Genomic DNA, 15,925 nt, shown 5'->3' with positions numbered 1-15,925 from the left:
CCTGCCCCCATTCCAACCACTTATACTTCCCCTGACGCCCCAGGGCCCCGCGCGGCCCCTGACCTCTCACCTGCCTGTACAGCCCAGATGTGATTGGTGAATATTTTCTCTTTCTTTTTTTTTTTTTTGACAGTCTCACTTGCCCAGGCTGGAGTGCAGTGGTATGATCTCAGCTAACTGCAACCTCTGCCTCCTAGGTTCAAGCGATTCTCCTGCCTCAACCTCTTAAGTAACTGGTACTACAGGCGTGTGCCACCAGGCTAATTTTTGTATCTTTTGTGGAGGTGGGGTTTCACCATGTTGGCCAGGCAGGTCTCACACCTGTAATCCCAGCACTTTGGTAGGCTGAAGGGTGGATCTCCTGAGGCCAGGAGTTCAAGACCAGCCTGGTCAACATGGTGAAATCCCATCTCTACTAAAAGCACAAAAATTAGCCGGGTGTGGTGGCATGTGCCTGTAGTCCCAGCTATTCAGGAGGCTCAGGCAGGAGAATCGCTTGAACCTGGGAGGCAGAGGTTACAGTGAGCCGTGATCGCACCACTGCACTCCAGCCTGGGTGACAGAGTGAGACTCTGTATCAAAAAAATAAAAATAAAAAATAAAAATAAGAACTGAGGCCAGGCACGGTGGCTGACACCTGTAATCCCAGCACTTTGGGAGCCTGAAGCAGGAGGATCTCTTGAACCGAGGAGTTCGAGACCAGCCTGGGCAACATAGCAAGACCCTGTCTCCACAAAAATGTTTAAAAATTAAAAAATTAAAATTGATCCATATTCCCATTAATAGGGATGTCTAAATAACACATGTGTTAACCTTGAGTTAATGGAAAGAGCCAGGAAGGGTCTGGTTTGGTTTTGTATCTGTAAAATTAAAATTAGGAAGTGTTAAACAAATGTCTTCTATGGTTTTTGTTACTTGAACCCAGGGGTTCAAGTCTATAGTGAGCTATGATTTCACTGCTGCACTCCAGCCTGGGTGACAGAGCAAGACCTTGTCTCTAAAAAAAGGGGAGGAGGGCAAAAATATATAAAATTAATATTAGCAACTTTTTTTTTTTCTTTTTTTAAGACAGTCTCGCTCTGTCACCTAGGCTGGAGGGCAGTGGCACGATATCAGCTCACTGCAACCTCCACCACCCTGGTTCAAGCAATTCCCCTGCCTCAGCCTCCTGAGTAGCTGGGATTACAAGCGTGTACCACCATGTCCGGCTAATTTTTTTTTGTATTTTTTAATAGAGAACATGTTGGCCACACTGGTCACGAACTCCTAACCTCAAGATTCGCCTGCCTTGGCCTCCCAAAGTGCTGGGATTACAGGCGTGAGCCACCACACCTGGCCATTAGCAACTTTTAAGCAAATGTTTTGTATGCTTTTCATTACTTATAAAAGGCTCTCTGAAGGATAGGATGGGGCCATCTTAGAGATCTGGACCAAACACCCATGTGATTCTTCCAGAAGACTGTGATTTGACGGACTGTCAGAGATGAGAAGACCAAATTCCTGGCTCCCTTTCCACATCTTCCTGATCTCAAGGCTTCAGGGTTGGAGTCTGAAAATCTGAATTCTGGCTATGTAGCTTTGACCAAGTCATGTGTCCCCCATGGGACTCAGTTTTCCTTCTGCCCAGTGGGGAATCATAAGTGCCATTCTGACTTGTCACAGGGTTACAGGTTTGTCGGGAGTTTACAAGACAGTGAAAATGAAGTATCTTTGACTAATTAAATTAGCTCTCAGAATAGTACACATTTTAATGCTTTTATTTATTTATTTTTTACAAGAGTGTGCCACCATGCCCGGCTAATTTTTTTGTATTTTTGGTAAAGACGGGGTTTCACCATGTTGGCCAGGCTGGTCTCGAACTCCTGGCCTCAAGAGATCCTCCCACATCTGCCTCCCAAAGCTCTGGGATTACTAGCGTGAGCCACTGCACGTGGCCAAAAGTTGTTTCTTTGGAGCAAAAGAGGTGATAATGCCAGCATATTCGCTTGCTAAGATTTCCATAACAGAATACCAGACTGGGTGGTTTCAACAACAGAAGTTTATTTTCTCACAGTCTGGAGGCTAGAAATCAAAGATCAAGGTGTCAGCAGGGTTGGTTTCTTCTGAAGCCCGTCTCCTTGGTTTGTAGATGGCCACCTCTTCCCCATGTCTCCACATGGTCCTTCCTTCTTGTGCACCCATGTTTGTGTTCTGATCTCCTCTCCTTATAAGGGCCACAAGACAGATTGAATTGCAGCCCACCCTGCCAACCTCATTTTAATGTAATCACATCTTTAAAGGCCCTATCTCCAAATACACTCACATTCTGAGCTACTAGGGGCTTTAACATATGAATTGGAGGGGGACAAAATTCAGTCTATAACAGCCAGAGATGAATGTTATCTATTTGCGTGAAATGGGGAAAGAGTAGAAGGCAGCTGGCTGCATTTGGGCTGGGGTGGTTTGCTTTGGGAAGAGCTCATCAGGTATGGGCAGGTTGCTCACTCAGTGGTGGCCGTGGGTAGCAACACAGGCTTTGTCAATGAAAATACATAATCATGACCTCACTGTTTTGGCAAAAAAAAAAAAAAAAAAAAAAAAACAATTTGTTGTTGTTGTTGTTGAGATGGAGTCTCACTCTGTCACTTAGGCTGCTGGAGTGAAGTGGCGTGATCTCTACTCACTGCAACCTCCGCCTCCCACAAGCAATTCTCCTGCCTCAGCCTCCCTAGTAGCTGGGATTACAGGTGCCTGCCACCACGCTTGGCTAATTTTTTTTTTTTTTTTTTTTTTCCAGACAGAATCTCGCTCTGTCACCCAGGCTGGGGTGCAGTGGTGCAATCTTGGCTCATTGCAACCTCTGTCTCCCGGGTTCAAGCAATTCTCCTGCCTCAGCCTCCTGAGTAGCTGGGATTAGAGGTACACACCACCATGCCTCGCTAGTTTTTTTTGTATTTTTTTAGTAGAGACCAGGTTTTACTGTATTGGTCAGGCTGGTCTCGAACTCCTGACCCCAGGTGATCCACCCTCATCAGCCTCCCAGAGTGCTTGGATTACAGGCATGAGCGACCACGTCCAGCCTAATTTTTGTACTTTTCGTAGATATGGGGTTTCACAATGTTGGCCAGGCTGGTCTCAAACTCCTGACCTCAGGTTATCCACTCCACCTTGACCTCCCAAAGGGCTGAGATTACAGGCATGAGCCACTGTGCCCAGCCACAAAGATGTAAACTCAAAAAAACACTCCAAATCCCACTACCAACAAATAATCAAGGTTCACACCATGCTCTCTCCACATACACAGATAGAAGGCAAGAACACTGGGGGGAAAAAAAAAACTGGAGCCAAAAATAAAAGAAGGCAAGAACACTGGGTGGAGAGACAGAAAGAAACAAAAGCAATTTTTACAAATGGATGTGTACTGTGAGTGTTAGTTTAAGTAAAAAGTGTTATACTTTTCTGCAATTGAATCAACAGAAGAAAACCAAATGGACACTGTGCTAGTTTCTTAATTCTTAATGCTGCCGTAACAAGTTACCACACACTTAGTGGGTCAAATCAACACGAATTTCCTCTCATACAGTTCCTTTTTTTTTTTTTTTTTTTTTTTTCTTTCTAGAGACAGGGTCTCACTCTGTCACCCAGACTGGAGTGCAGTGGTGTGATCTCGGCTCACTGGAGCCTCTGCCTCCCAGGCTGAAGCTATCCTCCCGCCTCAGCCACCTGAATAGCTGGGGCCACAGGTGTGCCACCACCATGCCCAGCTAATTTTTAAATTTTTTGTAGAGATGGGATTTCGTCATGTTGCCCGGGCTCATCTCAAACTCCTGGGCTCAAGCGATGCTCCTGCCTTGGTCTCCCAAAGTACCGGGATTACAGGTGTGAGCCACCATGCCCTATCATACAGTTCTGGAGGTCTGAAGTCTACTATGGGTCTCAATGGGCTAAAAGCAAGGTGTCAGCAGGGCTCTGTTGCCTTTTAGAGGCTCTAGGGGAGAAACTGTTTTTCTGCTTTTTCCAGCTTCGAGAGGTCACCCACATTCCTTTACTCATGACCTTCTTCTTGCATCTTCAAAGCCAGCAACTGTGGTTGTGTCTTCTCAAGTCACATCACTTCTGCCTCCTTCTACTTTTAAGGACTTTTGTGATGACCTTGGGTCTACCGGATAATCCAGGATAATTTCTCTATCTTAAAATCAACTGGTTAGAAACCTGAATTCCACCTGCAACCTTATCTCCATTTTTTTTTGTTTGTTTGTTTGTTTTTGAGACAGGGTCTCTCTGTTGCCCAGGCTGGAGTGCAATGGTGCGATCTCAGCTCACTGCAACCTCCACCTCCCAAGTTCAAATGATTCTCCTGCCTCAGCCTCCCAAGTAGCTGGGACCACAGGCGTGTGCTACCACGCCTGGCTAATTTTTGTATTTTTTATAGAGACGGGATTTCACTATGTTGGCCAGGCTGGTCTCAAACTCCTGACCTCAAGTGATCCACCCACCTTGGCCTCCCAAAGTGCTAGGATTACAGGTGTGAGCCACCATGCCTGGCCTTAGTTCCTTTTTACCATGTAACATAGAATATCCCCAGGTTCCAGGGTGCAGGTATTGTTCTACCTACACAGGAGGAAGGGAGGGAGCGTAGAGGGAGGTGGTAATCCACAAAAGTTTGGGTTTTTCTTGGAGGAAAGGCATGGAAACACCACGGCCCCCAAGACTGGGGGAGCAGGGTTGTCTCTGAGCTGCCTTTGCAGGTGGCAGTGAAACAGCCGACAGAAGGAAGCTAAAAGGCCACCAGAATATCCACTCTTCCCCAGGGACTCCGATGCTGGGTTAGGGGCTCTGAGTGAAGGCAGTGTCAAGGCCTCAGCTGAAATCAGGTTGTTAGCTCTGAAAGCAGCTCCAGCTCCCCTGTGACGGGGGAGCTCTCCGTCTTTCTCTGACAGCCCCTGACTCCATGCCACTCCCCCTGCCCCTGCCCCACTTCCTGCCTCCAAGGGCCTCGCACATTCCCAGGAATGCAGACTTCACCTTTCTCTTCCGTCTCCCTTAAACCCAATCAGCCTCAGCAGTTTAGGGTTATAAAGTCCAGCAGAAACCATCTTGTCTAACCCCCTCACTGAATAAACAGGGAAATGGGCCCCTGGCTCTGTCCCTGGCTCTGTCCCAGGAGTCCTTTATATACCCTCAGAGTGACCTCTTCAAGGACAACCAAAAATGACCTTAATCCCAGGGGAAGAGAAATCCTCACCCCTACTAGGTGGCAGTCTCTACACCTTCTCTATTCAAGACTCAGTAGGGGCCGGGTGCGGTGGCTCATACCTGTAATCCCAGCACTTTGGGAGGTGGAAGCTGGCAGACAACCTGAGGTCAGGAGTTTGAGACCAGCCTGGCCAACATGGTGAAACCCTGTCTCTACTAAAAATGCAAAAATTAGCCAGGTGTGGTGGCGCATGCCTGTAATCCCAGCTACTCGGGAGGGTGAGGCAGGAGAATCTCTTGAACCTGAGAGGTGGAGGTTGCAGTAAGCCAACCTCACGCCATTGCACTCCAGCCTGGACAACAAGAGCAAAATTCTGTCTCAAAAATAAATAAATAAATAAATACTCAGTGGGCAGCCAGGCACAGTGGCTGATGCCTGTAATCCCAGAACTTTGGGAGGCCCAGGTGAGAGGATTGCTTGAGCCCAAGGAGTGAGCTGACCGTGGCACGCCACTCCAGCCTGGGTGACAGAGTGAGACCCTGTATCTTAAAGACTCAGTGGGCCTTCTCTGAGGTAGACTCCACAGCCCAGTCCCCAGGGCCAAGTCAAAGCCACAGGGTCACCAATGCACGGAGTGCCCTTTGAGATCACTAAGCTCACCTCTTCCTGATACAGAAAAGGAAAACAAGGTGCAGAGAAGGCAAGGGACAGAATCCAAGCCACACAGCAGCGCCAATGCAGAACTAGGCCTAGAACTCAGTTCACCTTGCCTCCAAGTCTGTGGTTCTATGAAATATGCTTTCCACTGCTTTCCCTACAATCTTCATCTCTATCCCCTTCTTTTGCACTACCCCATCCCTACTCTCTTCAGATTGGAGGGCAGAGATCTATCCCCCCTCCACCATTTTTTTTTTTTCTTTTTTTTTGAGACGGAGTATCACTCTCTGTCACCCAGGCTGGAGTGCAGTGTCGCAATCTTGGCTCACTGCAGTCTACGCCTCCTGGGTTCAAATGATTCTCCTGCTTCAGCCTCCTGAGTAGCTGGGATTACAGGCGCACACCACCACTCCTGGCTTTTTTTTTTTTTTTTTTTTGTATTATTAGTAGAGATGGGGTTTCACCATGTTGGCCAGGCTGGTCCTGAACTCTTGACCTCAGGTGATCCACCTGCCTCAGTCTCCCAAGGTGTTGGGATTATAGGCGTGAACCACCGCGCCTGGCCTTTAGTAGGGCTTTCTATTAGTTAAAGGGGAAGAATGCCTAACTGCCAAAGTCTCTTTACACATAATCTCTTAACTACCCTTTAGGATGGCGAGGCTAGGTTCTAGCATGCCCATTTTATGGACAGGGAAACTGAGCTACCGAGCCTATGTGATTTCAGTGTTTGTCCTCAAGTCCTCACAAACTCCAGATTTGAGAGAAAGGCAGACATTTTCTTTGAAGTAGAAATACACTTTCTAATAAAAAGGCAACTCACAGAACAGGAGAAAATATTTGTAAAGCATATACCTGACAAGCGATTAAGATTCAGAATCTATAGAGAACCCCCAAAACTCAACAATGAAAAGACAAACAACCCAATTCAAAAATGGGTAAAGGACTTGAATAGACATTTCTCCAAAGAAGACATACAAATAGCTAATAAGAACATGAAAAGATGTTCAGATCACTAATTATTAGGGAAATGCGAATCAAAACTAGAATGAGATACCACCTCACATCCATTAGGATGGCTACTATAAAAAAAAAAAAAGGAAATAACAAGTGTTGGCGAGGATGTGGAGAAACTGAAACCCTTGTGTACTCTTATTGGGAACATAAAATGGAACTGCCACAGTGGAAAACAAAATGACAGTTTCTTAAAAAGTTAAAAATAGGCTGAGTGCAGTGGCTCACGCCTGTAATCCCAGCACTTTGGGAGGCCAAGGTGGGAGGGCTGCTTGAGCTCAGGAGTTCGAAACTAGCCTGGCCAACATAGCAAAACCTCATCTCTACAACAAATGTAAAAATTAGCTAGGTATGGTGGCATGCACCTGTAGTCCCAGCTACTTGGGAAGCTGAGGCAGGAGGATCACTTGAACCTGGGAGGTGGAGGTTGCAGTGAGGTGAGATTATACCACGCCCTTCAGCCTGGGTGACAGAGCGAGACCCTGTCTCAAAAAAAAAATAAAAATAAAAAAAATAGAATGACCATATGATTCAGCAATTCCACTTCTGGGTATATATCCAAAAGAACTGAAAACAGGGTCTTGAAGAGATATTTGTACAACCATGCCCATAGCAGCATTATTCACAATAGCTAAACCATGGAAGCAACCCAAGTGTCCACAGACAGGTGAATGGCTAAGCAAATGTGGATTATCCATACAATGGAATACTATTCAGCCTCAAAAAGGAAGGAAATTTCGGCTTCTCACACATCCTACAACATGGATGAACCTTGAGGACACTATGCTAGGCGAAATAAACCAGTCACAAAAAGACAAATACTGTATGATTCCACTTATATGAGAAACATAGTGTAGTCAAAGTCACAGAGATGGGCCAGGTGTAGTGGCTCACACCTGTAATCCCAGCACTTTGGGAGGCTGAGGCAGGAGGATCACTTAAGCCTAGGACTTCAAGACCAGCCTAAACAACATAGCGAGACCCTGTCTCTACCAAAAAAGTTAAAAATTAGGCCGGGTAGGCCGGATGTGGTGGCTCACGCCTGTAATCCCAGCACTTTGGCAGGCCGAGGTGGGCAGATCACGAGGTCAGGAGATTGAAACCATCCTGGTTAACAGTGAAACCCCGTGTCTACCGAAAAATACAAAAAATTAGCTGGGTGTGGTGGTGGGTGCCTCTAGTCCCAGCTACTCAGGAGGCTGAGGCAGGAGAATGGCGCGAACCCGGGAGGCGGAGCTTGCAGTGAGGTGAGATCGCACCACTGCACTCCAGCCTGGGTGACAGAGCGAGACTCCGTCCTCCACCCCCTCCCCCCAAAAAAAATTAGGCCGGGTGTGGTGGCTCACGCCTGCAATCCCAGCACTTTGGGAGGCCGAGGTGGGTGGATCAAGAGGTCAGGAGTTCAAGACCAGCCTGGCCAACATTGTGAAATTTCGTCTCTACCAAAAATACAAAAATTAGCCGGGCATGGTGGCATGTGCCTATAGTCCCAGCTACTCGGGAGGCTGAGGCAGGAGAATTGCTTGAACCTGGGAGGCAGAGGTTGCGGTGAGCCGAGATCATGCCACTGCACTCCAGCCTAGGCAACAGAGGGAGACTCCATCTCAAAAAAAAAAAATTAGCCAGCCATACACGTGTGGGCCCGGCTGCTCAGGAGGCTGAGGCAGGAGGATTGCTTGGGCCCAGGAGTTCGAGGCTGCAGTGAGCTGTGATTGTGCCACTGCACTCTGTGCTGGGTGACAGAGTGAGATTGTGTCTCAAAAAGAAAAAAAAAAATCATAGAAACGGAAAGTAGAAGGGTGGTTGCCAGGGGCTTTTGGGAGGAAAGAATAGGGAGTTGTTGGGTACAGAGTTTCAATTTTACAAGAGAAGAAGAGTTCTGGAGATGGATGGTGGTGATGTTTGCACAATATTATGAGTGTATTTAATACCACTGAATGGTACACTTACGATGATTATAGTGATACATTTTGTCATATGTATTTCACCACAATGTTTTAAATGGGGAAGAGGAGAAAGAAATGCATCTGCTAAACAAGCGGAGTCCCAGCATGCTGGTAGGCCTGTGTTTGCAGGAATACCAACTGGCCCTGAAGGTGGCCATGGTTTGGGAAGCCCTGACTGCTGCCTCACTGGTTCTCTGGGCTTTGTCCTGGGAGATGTGCTGGGGCCAGCAGTGGATGGGGAAGAAGCATGGTAGGTCTCTGTTACTCAACGGAAAGTGCTTCCATTCTAAGGAGACAAGAAATCGTCTGCTGGAAACATTTAGTAAAACCAAAGGTATCTTCGATCCGTTTATGGAAAGGAGTGGCTGAGTTCTCCCAGACATACCCTGAAGCCTGTTACCAAAGCCAAGCCAAGCATCAGAACACCAAGCAGCATCTCATTCACCTCTGGAGAACAGGGTCCCACGTCCAGGAGCCTCCCACAGTGCAGCCAGTGTCCAGGTTGGAGGTGCAGATGCTCTCCTGATTACCACCTCTGCTCTGGCCTGGTTCTCTTCACCCTGGACAGAGCTCTTCCTGCAGTAGAGGAAGCAGTCATCTCCTGGAAGCCAGGAGGTCCTTCTGGAAGAATGCTTCCCTGTCCCTGAGTTTTCCAGTGTGCAGAGAGCTTTTCCACACAGAATTTGATCCACTGTATTGAGGAATTCCTTCTCCTGCAGTAACAAACCAATCTGACAATGCCATGGCTTCACAGGCTAATAAAAGTTTATTTCTTGCTCTCATCACAGACTGCCGTGGGTGTTCCTGGTTAACGAGCGGACTTCCATGTGGGGGCTAAAGATCCCAGCCTCCCTGGACACTGTGGCCTCACCACCCTCCACTCGGGCTCAGGACCTCCAAAACATAGACAAAGAGCAATGGGGAAAGCACTACTGCTTCTTAAGGACACACACCATTTTAGCTCAAGTTCCATTTGGGAGAATTGGTCACATGGCCCCACCCAGGGGCAAGAAGAGACAGTGGGAAGTGGAATTTCTGGCTGGACAGCTATTTTGCAACAGCACAACATGTGTGACTTTTGGGAACAGCCAAACATCACTGTGACACCCTGTCAGATGGGTATCATCCCCATATTACTGATCAGGAACCTGACGCTCAGTGCAGGCAACAGACTCACTCCAGGTCACTTAGCTAGATTCGTTATCATGATCACAAACTAGGTGTCCACTCTTCCAGCTCCTGGCCTGACGCCACCTTGATCAGCCAGCTCACTGCTTTGAATTTTAGGAAGAGTCTCAGGCCTCCTCATCCAGAGGGTGCTTTACTTTATAAAGCAGTTTTAACCTGAGAACTTCACCTCATCTTCAAAATGTCCTGGTGAGGGAAGCAGGAAGCCAGTGATCCCCATTTAACAGACTAAAAAAAAAAAAAAAAGCAACTGAGTATAATCAGTTCTGAAGAGCAGTGAAAAGCCCAAGGTCCCAGGCACTACAGACCTTCCCAGCAATAGATTCCAGATGTTTCTCTTCCTCCGGTATCCTCAATGTCCATGAAAAGAGGCCGGCTGTGGGTCTTCCACGGTGATGAAAAGTGAAGCCCACATTCTATAACCCGTCTGTCATGTGCACTGCTTAGGTGATATTCAAACTTTCCCCCCTTTTGTCGGTGACTCCTGAATGTGGACCTCCAGCATCATTCCCTCCCCAGTGTGTGTGACCTCAGGGGCACCCCCTCCGCATTCTGTGTGACAGCACAGCTGTCCACCCCACAGTCTGTCTGACCCCAGGAGCGTCCACTTACCAGTCTGTATGACACGAGTGTTCATACTCTTGTGATGACAGAGATGTCCCTACCACAGGGTGTGTGACTCTAGGAGTGTCCAAACCCCTATCTGTGTGACTACAGTTGTGTCCACATGCCAGTATGTGTGACCCCAGAAGTGCCTAACTCCAAAGTTGTGTGACACCAGCAGCATCCAGCCAGTCTGTGTGACCCCAAGAATGTCTACAACTCACTGTGTGTGAGTGTTCAAGCCCCCATGTGAGTGACCCACGGGAGTGCTGACCCCCCATGTGTAGTACCCCATGACAGCCTGCTGCCCTTCCTATGTGATCCCAGGAGGCACACTGTCCAGGGGGTGTTACTCCATTTATGAGACCCAGCGATGTTCACACCTGACCTGTGTGACCCCAGGGTAATTCACATTCCAGTCTATGTAACCCGAGGGCCACCCACACTGCAACTGCTGTGACGTCAGCAGTATCTACTCCCAAATCTGCATACCGAGGAGTGTCCATGACTATCCTGGGCGACCATGGCAGCATCCACACCTCAGTCTGTGACCCCAGGGGTACCAATTCATCATTTTTTTGGACCACAGGAATATCCACTTCCCTAAAACTGAGATTGCAGGAATGTTCACAACATAGCCTATGTGACCACAAGACTGTCCCCCCCTTAGTCACTGTGGCCCCAGGAGTATCCACACCCCAGTCTGTGTAACACTAGGAGTGTCTGGTCCACAATGTGTGATTTCAGAGGTGCCCACTGCCCAGTGTGTTTAACATTAGGAGTGTCCCAAACCCCCGTGTGACCCTGGAAATGTTTACTCTCCAATATGGGTGGCCCTTGGAGTGTTCACACCTCTGTCTATATGACCCCAAGTCTGTCCACAGTCCAGTCTGAGTGACTCTAGGGGTGTCAAAACCCCCATCTTTGTGAACGGCCAGTACTCTAGGTGACCTCACTGTTGTCCACATCTCAGGCTGTATGAGCCCAGGAGTGGCCACATTCCAGTCTGAGAGGCCCCAAGAGGCTCTACATTCCAATCTGTGTGAACCCAGGGACATGCACATCCCAGACTATCTGACCTTTAGGATGTCCACATCCTGGTGTATGGGACCCTAAGGATGTCCACTAGCCAGTCCGGATGACTCAGGAGTGTCCGCTCCCCAGTCTACGTGGGAAGTGTCCACATACAAATCTATGTGACCCTGGGAATGTCCACACTCCAATCATTGGGACCCCAAGACTGCCCACCCCTCAGTTTGTTTGACAACAAGAGTGTTGAAACCCTAGTCAATCTGACCCCAGAAGTGCCTGCATCCCCCTCTGTGTGACCCCAAAAGTGTGCATTATCCAGTGTGTGTGATTTCTAGAGTGTCCGCTCTGCAGTGTGTGTGGACTCCTGGAATGTCCAGAACCCCATCTGTCCACATGTTGTCCACATGCCAGTGTGTGCTGCCTCAGGTGGTATTCACACTTCTATCTGTGTGACCCCAGGAGTGCTCACACCCCACTCTGTGACTCCAGGATTACCCACACCCCTGTCTTTATGACTGCAAGGTTGTCTACACAACAGTCGTGTGATCCCAGGAGTATCCACACAACAATTGCACAACAGCAGGTTCCAAGACAGTACTAAGTTCCTCATCACCGCCACTCTCGCACACCTCTGTGGTGCGACCTGTGAGGGGCTGTTCATGCCTCAATTCAATGGATCATTTTGTCCCAAGCTCCCTCCAACACCATTAAGTGGTCTCTTCTATTCCTATTGCCCCTCAGTCTCTCCAGTGGACTATTCAATTTCCATCCCCCGCTTCCCAACCACATGAACACACACAGGTGCCCAACTGCATACACATATATGCACATGCACATCCCCAAATGGACCGTCCCAGCATCAGACCCTGCACAGCTTGTAGAGAGCAAAGATCAAGGAAGCCAACCCCCTGCTGCAGGCCCCACCCCATAGAGAGTAGTGGGGAGGAAGTCAGGAAATGCATTCCTGACGAGAGTAAAACCTTCTAGGACCTTGTGAAGCATCTACAGAGAAATCAATATTGGACTCTCTCCCCACTCCCCCCAGCTCCATGTTGGCAGGGACATTTGTCTGCCTTATTTTCTGTTGTCTGGTCAGCATATAGAACAGTGCTGGGCACACAGTACACACGCATTAGGTGTTTGTTGAATGAATGAAACTTGATCAAGCAATTCCACTTTTGGCTGGCGTACAATGGTGCGATCTTGGCTCACTGCAACCTCCACCTCCTGGGTTCAAGCAATTCTCTTGTCTCAGCCTCCTGAGTAGCTGGGATTACAGGTGCCCACCACCATACCTGGCTTATTTTTGTATTTTCAGTAGAGACGAGGTTTCATCATGTTGGCCAGGCTGGTCTCAAACTCTTGACCTCAGGTGATCCACCTGCCTCGGCCTCCCAAAGTGCTAGAATCACAGGCGTGAGCCACTGCGCCTGGCCTGAGCAATTCCACTTCTAACTCTAACACTCACACATGTGCACAAAGCTGTGTGCACAAGGCTGGTGGGAGCAGATCAGAAAAACCTTGTAAATGTCCATTTATAGTGAATGACTGTTGCAGAGTGAAATGAATGATGGAGGTTCATGTCGCTCCACAGAGCACCTGCAGGATGTGATACAGAATGAGGGGGACCTGCTGCATTTCTGGAGGGATTGCAGAGGACTTCAAGGAAGCAGGAGTGGTGATTCCTACCACATGCCCATTCAACTCTCCTATTTGGCCTATGCAGAAGACAGATGGATCTTGCAGAACGACGGTGGATTAGCCAGGTGATGACTTCAACTTAACGTAAGCTTAACTAGGTGGTAATTCCAACTGCAGCTGCTGTACCAGAGGTGGTTGCATTGCTTGCGCAAATTAACACATCCCTTGGTACCTAGTGTGCAGTTATTTGATCTGGTAAATGCCTTTTTTCTCCATCCCTGTCCATAAGGCTACCAGAAGCACTTTGCTTTCAACTGGCAAGGCCAGCTGTACTCTGTCACTATCCTGCCTCAGTGGTATATCAATCAACTCTCCAGTCCTATGTCACAATTTAGTCCACAAAGACTTTGATTGCCTTTCCCCTCCACAGGTATCACACTGGTCTACGACATTGATGACATTATGCTAAGTGGACATAGTGAGCAAGAAGTAGCAACTACTCTAGACTTATTGGTGAGAAATTTCTGTGTCAGAGAGTAGGAAATAAATTCAACAAAAATTCAGGAACCTTCTACTTCAGTGAAATTTCTGGGAGTCCAGTGGTGTGGGGTCTGTCAACATATTCCTTTTTTTTTTTTTTTTTTTTTTTTTTGAGATGGAGTCTTACTCTATCTCCCAGGCTGGTGTGCAATGATGCAATCTTGGCTCACTGCAACCTCTGCCTCCCCGTTCAAGCGATTTTCCTGCCTCAGCCTCCTGAGTAGCTGGGATTACAGGCACGTGCCACCAAGCCCGGCTATTTTTGTATTTTTAGTAGAGACAGGGTTTCACCACATTGGTCAGGCTGGTCTTGAACTCCTGACCTCGTGATCCGCCCGCCTCGGCCTCCCAAAGTGCTGGGATTACAGGCGTGAGCCACTGTGCCCAGTCAATATATTCCTTCTAAGGTGAAGGATAAGTAGTTGCATCTGGCCCCTCCTACAACCAAAAAAGAGGCACAATGCCTAGCAGGCCTATTTGGATTTTGGAGGCAACACATTCCTCATTTGGATGTGTTACACAGGCCCATTTACCAAATGACATGAAAAGCTGCAAGTCTTATGTGGGGCCCAGAACAGGAGAAGGCTCTACAACACGTCCAGGCTGCTGTGCAAGCTGCTTTGCCACTTGGGCCATAGGACCTAGCAGATCCAGTGGTGCTTGAAGTGACAGTGGCAGATAGGGATACTGTTTGGAGCTCTTGGCTACATATATATATATATCCTATAGGTTAATCACAGCCTAGCCCTTTAGGATTTTGTTTTACTTTATTTTTTGAGACAGGGTCTTGCTCTGTCACCCAGACTGGAGTGCAGTGGCACAATCACAGCTCACTGCAGCCTTGACCTTTCAGGCTCAAGTGATCCTCCCACTTCACCCTCCCTAGTAGCTGGGACTGACTGCAGGTGTGCACCACCACATCTGGCTAACTTTTGTAATTTTTGTAGAGATAGGGTTTCCCCATGTTCCCGAGGCTGGTCTCGAACTCTTGGGCTCAGGCAATCCACCCGTCTCAGCCTCCCAAATGAAACTTGGTGAGCCTCCTTTAGGATTTTGGAGCAAAGCCCTACTATTCTCTGCAGATAACTACCCTCCTTTTAAGAAACAGCTCTTGGCTGGGCGTGGTGGATCACTCCTTTAATCCCAGCACCTTGGGAGGTTGAGACCAGCAGATCTCTCTCGAGCACAGGAGTTTGAGACCACCCTGGGCAACATGGCAAAAATCCATCTTTAGGCCAGGCGCAGTGTCTCACGTCTGTAATCCCAGCACTTTGGGAGGCCGAGGTGGGCGGATCACGAGGTCAGGAGATCGAGACCATCCTGGCTAACACGGTGAAACCCTGTCTCTACTAAAAATACAAAAAATTAGCCGGGCGTGATGACAGGCGCCTGTAGTCCCAGTACTTGGGAGGCTGAGGCAGGAGAATGGTGTGAACTCAGGAGGCGGAGCTTGCAGTGAGCCGAGATAGCGCCACTGCACTCCAGCTTGGGCAACAGAGCGAGATTCTGTCTCAAAAAAAAAATAAAAAATAAAAATCCATCTCTATAAAAAAATACAAAAAGTATTAATAGCTGGGTGGGGTGGTGCATGCCTGTAGTCCCATCTACTCAGGAGGCTGAGGTGGGAAGATTGCTTGAGCCCAGGAGGTCGAGGCTGTAGTGAGCTGTAATTGTGCCACTGCAGTCCAGCCTCGGTGACAAAGTGAGACCCTGTCTCAAAAAAAAAAAAAAAAAAAGAGAGAGAGAGAGAAATAGCTGTTGATCTGCTACTGGGTCTTAGTAGAAACTAAATACTTGACCATGGGCCACCAAGTTACATTCCTGCCCATCATGAACTGGGTGTTACCCAACTAACCAAGAGTCGGTGTGCACAGCAGCGCTCCATCGTGGAATGGAAATGGGAAATATGTGATGGGGCCTAAGCAGGCCCTGAAGACACAAGTAAGTTACATGAGGAAGAGGCCTAAATGCCCATGGTCCCCACTCCTTCCACCCTGCCTCGTTTCTCCCAGCCTGAACCTGTGGCCTCATGGTGAGTTCCCTACAATTAGTTGACAGAGAAAGAGAAGACTTGGGCATGGTTTACAGATGGTTCTGCATGTTATGCAGGCACGCTCTGAAAGCAGACAAC

Source organism: Papio anubis, chromosome X (genome assembly GCF_008728515.1).
Source record: "Papio anubis isolate 15944 chromosome X, Panubis1.0, whole genome shotgun sequence".
NCBI lineage: Eukaryota > Metazoa > Chordata > Mammalia > Primates > Cercopithecidae > Papio > Papio anubis.
This window is presented reverse-complemented; position numbering follows the sequence as displayed.